Source organism: Mytilus trossulus, chromosome 6 (assembly GCF_036588685.1).
Source record: "Mytilus trossulus isolate FHL-02 chromosome 6, PNRI_Mtr1.1.1.hap1, whole genome shotgun sequence".
Taxonomy (NCBI): Eukaryota; Metazoa; Mollusca; class Bivalvia; order Mytilida; family Mytilidae; genus Mytilus; species Mytilus trossulus.
This window is the reverse complement of record NC_086378.1, coordinates 62,841,134-62,849,975: the sequence shown is the minus strand read 5'-3', so window position 1 is coordinate 62,849,975 and position 8,842 is coordinate 62,841,134. Positions and strand designations below refer to the sequence as shown.

The 8,842-nt window shown below is 32.8% G+C and overlaps 1 long non-coding RNA gene across 5 annotated transcripts; it reads right to left on the bottom strand.

Annotated features, from left to right (window-relative positions):
- Nucleotides 1-1,353: 1,353 nt before the first annotated feature.
- Nucleotides 1,354-8,390, bottom strand: LOC134721657 (uncharacterized). Of its 5 annotated transcripts, none has more exons than XR_010107898.1 (5): nt 8,176-8,390; nt 6,061-6,351; nt 5,717-5,832; nt 2,405-2,842; nt 1,354-1,516 (listed from the first exon to the last, which is right to left on the bottom strand). It is a non-coding gene; the product is annotated as an uncharacterized LOC134721657 (long non-coding RNA). The 5 variants fall into 5 exon arrangements; XR_010107897.1 differs by having other exon boundaries at nt 2,405-2,425; nt 8,176-8,344; XR_010107895.1 differs by having other exon boundaries at nt 1,354-2,842; nt 8,176-8,342.
- Between the last annotated feature and the right edge of the window lie 452 nt (nt 8,391-8,842).

The window sequence follows — 8,842 nt, the reverse complement described above, 5'->3', positions numbered from 1 at the left end:
TCCTTCATTTGGTTGCAATCTGGCTTATTTTGACAAATTTCACCAAAATCCCTTATTTTGACCTTTTTGGGATGTAAAAATTAACGTGTTAGAAGTAAACTTTGACAAAAACAGTTCTGTGCAACTTTCTAACATGTCTTTAAGGCAACTTGAAACAGTTATTGTCTTGTTACTATGAACTTTATAATTGGGGCCAAATATGGCTCTTACCGAACTTACTCCTTTACCCACAAAAGGGGGGGGGCAAGGCTCCCTTGAGCCACCTATGCTACTGTCATTCAAGATATCAGTGTTTTCATGTAAACCCAAATCATAATTTGTCATTTTACCTTATATTTTCTGTAAAAAACAATACATTATTATATTCTGGAACAGTTCAATTGTAAAAACTCTTAGAAGCATATCTTAATTTTCTAAAAAAAAATATAGAATTTTTTTATTTGTAATCTTTTATTTAACACATTTATTAATTTGGTTATGCATGAAAAAGGTTTGAACATTTATTTTCATATTCGTTGATTAAAGTAAATTAACATTTCCAATAAAAAAAAAATTATTCAAGAAATTATTTACTAATTATTTTTGATAGTCCAATGGAATTTTCAAAAAATTTCAATATGTAAAACATTTTGAAGAAAGAGATGAAAAACACATAAAAATTTCATGTTGCATTTTGACAATTTTTGATAGAATAAATGCAGCACAGAATGAAAAAAAAACATTTTACTTACACAAGTAGTAGATAATTTAACATATCAAATACTTGCTAACATTCTGTGGTGTCTGAGATCACCCTTTTTTTTGTTTTGGTTGGTGCTTGGTGTCAGATCATTCCTGGTCTTTGGTAAGGTTGTTGTGCCTGAAAGCATCCCTGATCTTTGGAAAGGTTGGTGCATGGTGTCTGAGATCATCCCTGGCTATTTAGTTTAGTTGGTTGCATGGTGCCTGAAAACCTCTTAGGTCTTTGGGTGGGTTGGTGCTTTTTGCCCTAGTTCATGTCTGTTCTTTGTTTTGGTTGGTGCTCAGTGCTGGAGTTCATCCCTGGTCTTTGGTTGAATTGGTGCTTGAGAATCTCTCAGGTCTTTGAATGGGTTGTTGCTGTATAATATTTTGTTGTCAGTGTAGACAATTTTCCGTCACTTTTTTTGGTTATGTGTTGTCTTTTTTCACCACATGGTTTGAGATTGTACCTCTTGTTGATCAAAATATCTGACTGTTTTGTTTGAATTTTGATGATAGTAGTAAAAATACTATTAGAGATATGCTATTCCCAGATGTTCCAGGACATGGATACCTCCATGATTACACTGTGTGTGCTGCTTCCTTGAAAAAAGGTGAAAACAAGATGTCTCATGTTAAATTTTGTGAGGTAGGATATTTCTCGTGTTCCAGGGTGTTCTCAAATTACACCAGTTAATACTTCTGATTGATTTGTTCTGTGGTTTTACCTCATTGACAAAAATACACAGAGACAAAAATAATAAATACTGCATACCTATACATCTTCGTAAGAACTCTGAAATAGATATGAAGAAGAAAGATTAGTTATTTGCACTTCCATAAAAGAAATCTACATGCCACTCTTCTTCTGTCACAACATAGCCAAACTCTAGGGTGTATGACTGAGGTTGCATCTACAACAAAAACAAATTTGTAAATTATTAGTGTTTGAGAATGTTGGTGCCACTTCCATCAAATGAGTCCATGACTGAAACATCCTCTCGGCTGCATCTGCAAAAACAAATCTGTAGTGTTGTGGAGAACGTTGGTGTCACTTTCATCAAACGGGCCCTTTAACAAGCTCATGGTAGAGTGATCTTGTTACTATTGTATAGTGCTGCGGAAACTCTGCGCTACCCTCCCTGGCCTAGTACAACGGAGTCTATCCAACGTCTATGACTGTAACATCCCACTGCTGCAATCTGCGAAAAACAAAATAATAGAATTAATAATCTGTTGTTGAACTCTGAAATGAAATAAAAATACATATACAACATTACACATATAAGAAAAAAATCAATTAAACTTTATTTTATTTTCTTTGAGGTAAATTTCAAAAATTAAATACATATTTTTTTAATTTAACTTTGGTATCTTCCTTTTTTTTATGTAGCTCTTGTTGACCATTATACCAGACTGTTTTAACTATTAGAGGTATTGTATTTCTAGAAGTTCAAGGACATGCATACATTCTTGACTACACTGTGTGCTGCTTCAATGAAAAAAGGTGAAAATAAGATGTCGTGTTAAATTTTTATGAGATAGGATATTTTTTGTGTTCCAGAGTGTTCTCTCTCAAATTACACTAGTCAAACTTATTACTTCTGATCGATGTACTGTTCTTTGGGTTTTAACTCATTGACAAAAATACACCAAAAGACAAAAAATAATAAATATTTTATACCTATGCATCTTTGTAAGAACTCTGAAATGGATATAAGAAGAAAGATTAGTAATTTGTCACTTCCATAAAAATGGACATACAGAAGTCTATATGCCACTCTTCTTCTGTCACAACATAGCCAAACTCTAGGGTGTATGACTGAGGTTGCATCTACAACAAAAACAAATTTGTAAATTATTAGTGTTTGAGAATGTTGGTGCCACTTCCATCAAATGAGTCCATGACTGAAACATCCTCTCGGCTGCATCTGCAAAAACAAATCTGTAGTGTTGTGGAGAACGTTGGTGTCACTTTCATCAAACGGGCCCTTTAACAAGCTCATGGTAGAGTGATCTTGCTACTATTGTATAGTGCTGCGGAAACTCTGCGCTACCCTCCCTGGCCTAGTACAACGGAGTCTATCCAACGTCTATGACTGTAACATCCCACTGCTGCAATCTGCAAAAATCCAAATTATAGAATTAATAATCTGTTGTTGAACTCTGAAATGAAATATAAATACATATACAACATTACACATATAAGAATAAAATCAATTAAACTTTATTTTCTTTCCTTTGAAGTAAATTTCAAAATTAAATATTTCTTTTTTAATTTAACTTTTACTTTATTTTCCCACAAAATTTAGCTTTGTAAATGTTGTAAAAATACACAAATTATTAGTCTGTTTCTTTTGTTACCTTTTCTGAAGTTGGACACAGACTTCTTTTTAATGAGTTTTACGGTGCAAATTGCTGTGTTTGTTTTTTCTACATTGGCTCATAGAGGTATAAGAGTGGGTTGAGATCTCTCAAAACATGTTTAACCCACTGCATTTTTGCACCTGTCCCTTGTTAGAAGCCTCTGGACCTTGTTAGTCTCGTAGGTTTTTTAATTTCAGTTCATTTTAATATATGTTTGAGTTTAGTATGACATCCACTTTCACTGACCTAGTGAACATTTTTGTGTAGGGGTCAGCTGAAGCCTGCCTCAAGATGCTGGATTTTCTTGCTGAGTTGAAGAGTCATTAGTTGATTCGGCTGTTTTTTGCTCTTTGGTTGGGTTGTTGTCTCAGACATAATTTTTTTGTATAAGATTTGTACTTTGCAAATAATTGCACTCAAGTGAGTAAAAAATTGAAGCAAAAACATTTGAGTTTTACCACTGAAATAATATTTTTTGTTGGCAAAACCGTTTTATTTTGACATTCTGTTCTTTTTATTATCTGACCAAGCTGAGCAACCATCTACTACAATGGTTCTTATTAAATGTTGTATGCATACAGACCAAAATGAGGTTGAATTGTGGTTTTGGAAAAAAATATGAAATCAGCAATGCTTTTCAGATCATTTTTACCAATTTAACTATAATAATGACTGTTAATAATTACAAGTCATTTCTTCATTATGCCACTTTTATTAATATTCATAAAAAAACAAAGTGCTGTTATTTTTTATTTAAATCATTGCAAATGCCTCTTTAAGTGATAAATTATCTAAATGTATTTTTTTTTAAGCAGAAGGTGGCTAAAATACACAAGATAATGATAGTAAAGTAATTTTTATAACAATTTGAAGCTCCTACCTAAGCTTAGGAATTTGATGGTTTCTTTAATGTTTTTTGAGTGAAAGTGACAAGCTCCAGGGGAGGATCCAGCCATTTTAAAAAGGGGTGTTCCCAACCCAGAGTAAAGGGGGGGAGGGGTGGGGGAGTCAAACTATATGCTCCCATTCAAATGCATTGATAGGCCCCAAAAAAGGGGGGTTCCCAACCCAGATTAAAAGGGGGGGTCCAACTATATGCTCCCATTCAAATGCATTGATGGGCCAAAAAAAAGTGGGGTTCCAAATTCCAGACCCCCCCTCTGGATTCACCACTGAGCTCATTGTGTAAAAGGCATATTCTATTGTGCAAACCATAAGCCTTGCTATCAACAATAAATTTGGTGAAAACTTTATCAAAAATGAAAGTCAAATCTTCTTATCACTCAAAAAAGGTTATATTGCCTTTTGTTCAAACTCATTTACACTCTGACGAAACTAAAAAAAAATCAGTCAAAGTCAATCAAATGTTTAGCATTGACAATGCATATAACATTTCAATGGAACTAACGTACATAAGGTTCTTTGTGACTCAAGAGGTGAAAGCCCATAAAACTACTAACAATGACGAAATGCTTTCCATGTCTCCAACAAAGTTGTCACTAGTACCATTCAACTTCAATCAACATTGTGTTTGTCTTAGTCAAAGTCAAAGTGCAGTGCTAGTGAAATTGTCTCAACAGAGTAGAAATGAGTAAAAAATGTTTTTGAAGATACTTGAACATTTATAAAATTATATTTATTTCAAGATGTAGGACACACGTTTGGACATTTTAGTGTGCTGATTAGGGTCTCCATGCTGTGGTATTTTGTTAGAAGAATGGCATCCTACATCTTAGTCTTGGAATTTATTTTGAAAAATGAAGAAAAAAATCTTTTGTTGATTGTAAGCATGGCAAAAGGCAAAACAATTTCTGTATTTCTTTTATCTTAGTTATCAATTATATATGTGAGGGGGATAGGACCTATATTGGGACTCAGGAATCTGGTATTTTAAAGCACAGGATTTAGGGATTGACCCCTTCAGGATAAAGTTTTTTTTTTTTAATTTCTTGATGTCAGGATCTAAATTTATTTAAATTTCGGGAGCTCAGGATTTTGTGTTTTTAAGCCCGGGATTTCGGGATCAGGACCCCTCTTTAAGTGTTCAGAATTATTCCATGTGGTCAGAGTTATCTCCCATTGATCAAACAACTCCATATTTACTTACATTGTTAAATTTTGAAAAATGACCAGAGCAACTGAATTAATTCTAAAGACCATTCAGGTAGTGGCCATTTTCCTCAATGATAAGAGTGACATTTTTCTCTTGTTGGGGAGTCAAGATTTCCATTATTTTTTTAAACCATAAATTGGCTTATTTAAAATTTGAAACCCCTCAATTTGAAAAGTTTTCTGTATGAAATTTTGTCGTTAAATGGTTAGGCATTGCACAAAACAGGCTCAAGCTTTATTTAAAAAAAAAATTTCACCCTGCAACATGCTCATGTGCTTAGGTCAGATATTTGTGTGTATGTAAGTTATTTGTCAGTCTGTTCATTTTATTCACAAATATTTTAGACTTTGGATGATTTACAAGTTCACGTATTGTATATGCATCAGACTATAGTTGAAACCTCTAGATGGTTTTGGTTATTTATTTTCCTTTGGTCACTGTCTTGTTGGTGTATACCCTTGATCCCCCATTTTCCATAATGATGCTTAATATTTAACCAACAATAAGAATACTCACCAAGTATAATTTAAGATGAGGTTCTTACCATACTCTTTGGTAACCCCAAATATACTTAATACATTGCTTACTCTTCAAGGTCATACGGTTCTTCTTTCTACTCAGTTGTTTGGTCCCTACAAAATATCATTTTATTTTAATATATGAAAGGATTGAAACTCAAAACTGTATTGTTCATCCTTTTTTAATAAAATGTTTATTCAGTCACATGTTTTCCTTGGTACATCTCCTTTAATCAATGCCATATTTCACCTCATTTCTAATATATTTATTTCAAGAAAGATAAAAATTAAACACCACTATTATCCTATAAAACAAACCTCAAAATTTTAACCAATACATACCTGAGTAATCATTTCCAATGCTGTAAAGCTTCATCATAAACTGATTGATGAAATGCAGCTGGCTGATTTTCTAATCATTGTAATGTTGACTATAGTCTGATTCTCTAATCATTGTAATGTTGACTCTAGTCTGATTTTCTAATCATTGTAATGTTCACTGTAGTCTGATTCTCTAATCATTGTTATGTTGACTATACAGTCTAGGTGTCTGTAAGTCTTCACATTTCTCTGGTTCAACAATTCATCAAAATAAGACTGTTGCATTTTGTGGATAATAGTCTTGTAAATTCTCTGAAAAACCAAATGTAATTAACTTTTATATAAAAAATGTATTCAGAAGGTATTGCCAACAAATTCAGTTGGTACACTGTCAGTCTCCTAGACATATACATGAATGTGTCCCCTATTCCTGTTGTTGTAGGTAGATACTATTTGGAAGCAATACCTGGTCAAGTTACATGGATCTTTCAACTTGAAATGCATGATATATTTGCCACAGGGGGTTATGCACCCACAATCAATCATGAATTTTACCATGGTTACAGAACTTATAGTTTCAGTTCGATGATGTTTATACAAGAGTAAAAGCTTGAAAACATAACAACTCTAATAAATCAATAAACTTAAAGAAATGGGGTAAAGTCATCATATTGTAATTTCACATGCAACATGAAAAATTAGTGAAATCATTCAATTCTCCAAAAGTAATTTTCTGGAACTTTTAAAATCTAAAATCCAACACAGATCACATTGAATCAATTAATTGCCTTAAAATTCTTTCAAACATATTTCATGTCCCCTAATATTCTAATGAAACAAGAATGTGTCCATAGTACACGGATGCCCCACTCACACTATAATTTTCCATGTTCAGTGGACCGTGTAATTGGGGTCAAAACTTTAATTTGAAATTAAAATTAATAAGATCATATCATAGGGAACATGTGTACTAAGTTTCAAGTAGATGTGACTTTAACTTCATCAAAAACTACCTTGACTAAAAACTTTAACCTGAACTTTGCACTTTCATTTTCTATGTTCAGTGGACCATGAAATTGGGATCAAAACTATAATTTGGCATTAAAACTAGAAAGATCATATCATAGGGAACATGTGTACTAAGTTTCAAGTAGATGTGACTCAGTTGAACTTCATCAAAAACTACCTTGACCAAAAACTTTAACCTGAACTTTGCACTTTCATTTTCTATGTTCAGTGGACCATCGTAGGTTGGGCATTAAATACCTAGGTCTTTGTCCAAGTAAAAATCAATTTAAATTGATTTGGCTTCTAATTCTAACCTATTGATGACACGACCATATATCGGTTCAAATTCTAACCTTTTGATCACATGACCATATAGGTGTTACACAACAATCTACTCATTTCACACTTTAGTAACTGGCTGTGCAGAAAAATATCTACTGACAAAGGACATACTGCAAATAAATTATGTAACTGAACTTTACTCAGATCAATAACAAAAACGTGAAAAAAGTGTTAAAACAATTGAGATTAAACCATGTACATAATATTTATCACCACCAAAACGGCTGTAAGTAAATCGAGGATCAAGGACAATATAATGGAGAATCAAGTCTTCTACTTTTTGAATTATGGCTTTATCATCTTTATAAAATACAAATAGACTGCATCTACTATAAACTTGAAAACTGTAAACTTGAAATATAATTCCATGTATCAGTAAAATACGAAAAAGTAAAATAAATATTTTCAAATCTTTGCTATCGATAGTTGAGCAAAAATATGCCATCTGCATTTTCAGTTGGTGCAACCTTTTCAAACATCACGATACTCTACAGTATCGACTCAGGCACTTGTTTTGTAGTAACCAGTGCATGCTCTAGTTTTTTATTTTTTTTATTTATTCCGATGTCAATGAACACGATTGATTGTTGGTTACTTGGTGTCCAGTGGCAAATATTTCATGCATATTCAGGACGATCAATGAACACGAGCCAACTTATTAAATTTCATCAGATAGTCTTCTATATCATATCTTAATTTTTCGAAAAAGATTTCAAATGTCGTGTTTTGATCCATATTTTTAATAATGAAAATAATCTGGGAAAATACCAAGGGGTTAATATCTACCTTGAGTATGTGTGGTTTCACGAACAGTTCAAATCAAATCTTTTGCTTCTGTAAACTGCATGTGTCCATCTTGTTCGTTTGAAGACAAAGTGCTATTTGAAACACTTCGGCGGGAAGTTTTCCACTGGTCAACAATGAAGGGTCTAAAAACTCCAAACCAATGAAAACTCACAAAATAAGACACACCCTCGGTATTAAAACTGCTCACAAAATTTATTTGACAACAGCTAGCCTTTTTTAACAATAAAATTTAGATCTCAAATCGAGCATAAAAAGGTGTGATAATACATTTGATATAAAAATGACTTGTAAAGATCTTTTTTATCCTAAAGACTCATGAAATTAAGAGACCGTGGCATTTATTTTTATACATAAACAGTTACAAATAATAAATAAGAAACAACACGAACTCCATTAAAAAAGTTACAATTAAATATGTATCATAATCTAGTTGTTCTTTATCACTTAGATCACATTTTTTTCCCCAGATCCATCAATAGAACAAACACTACCAGCTTCAATTGGCAACTTGTGACTTCCACATCTAAATTTATTAATAGCAGTGGCGGATTCAGAGGGGGGCGTAGAGGGCGTACGCCCCCCCCCCCCCTTTGCTCGCATTTTTTTTTTTTTTTTTTTTTTTGTAAAATTATTAATCAGCACTAGA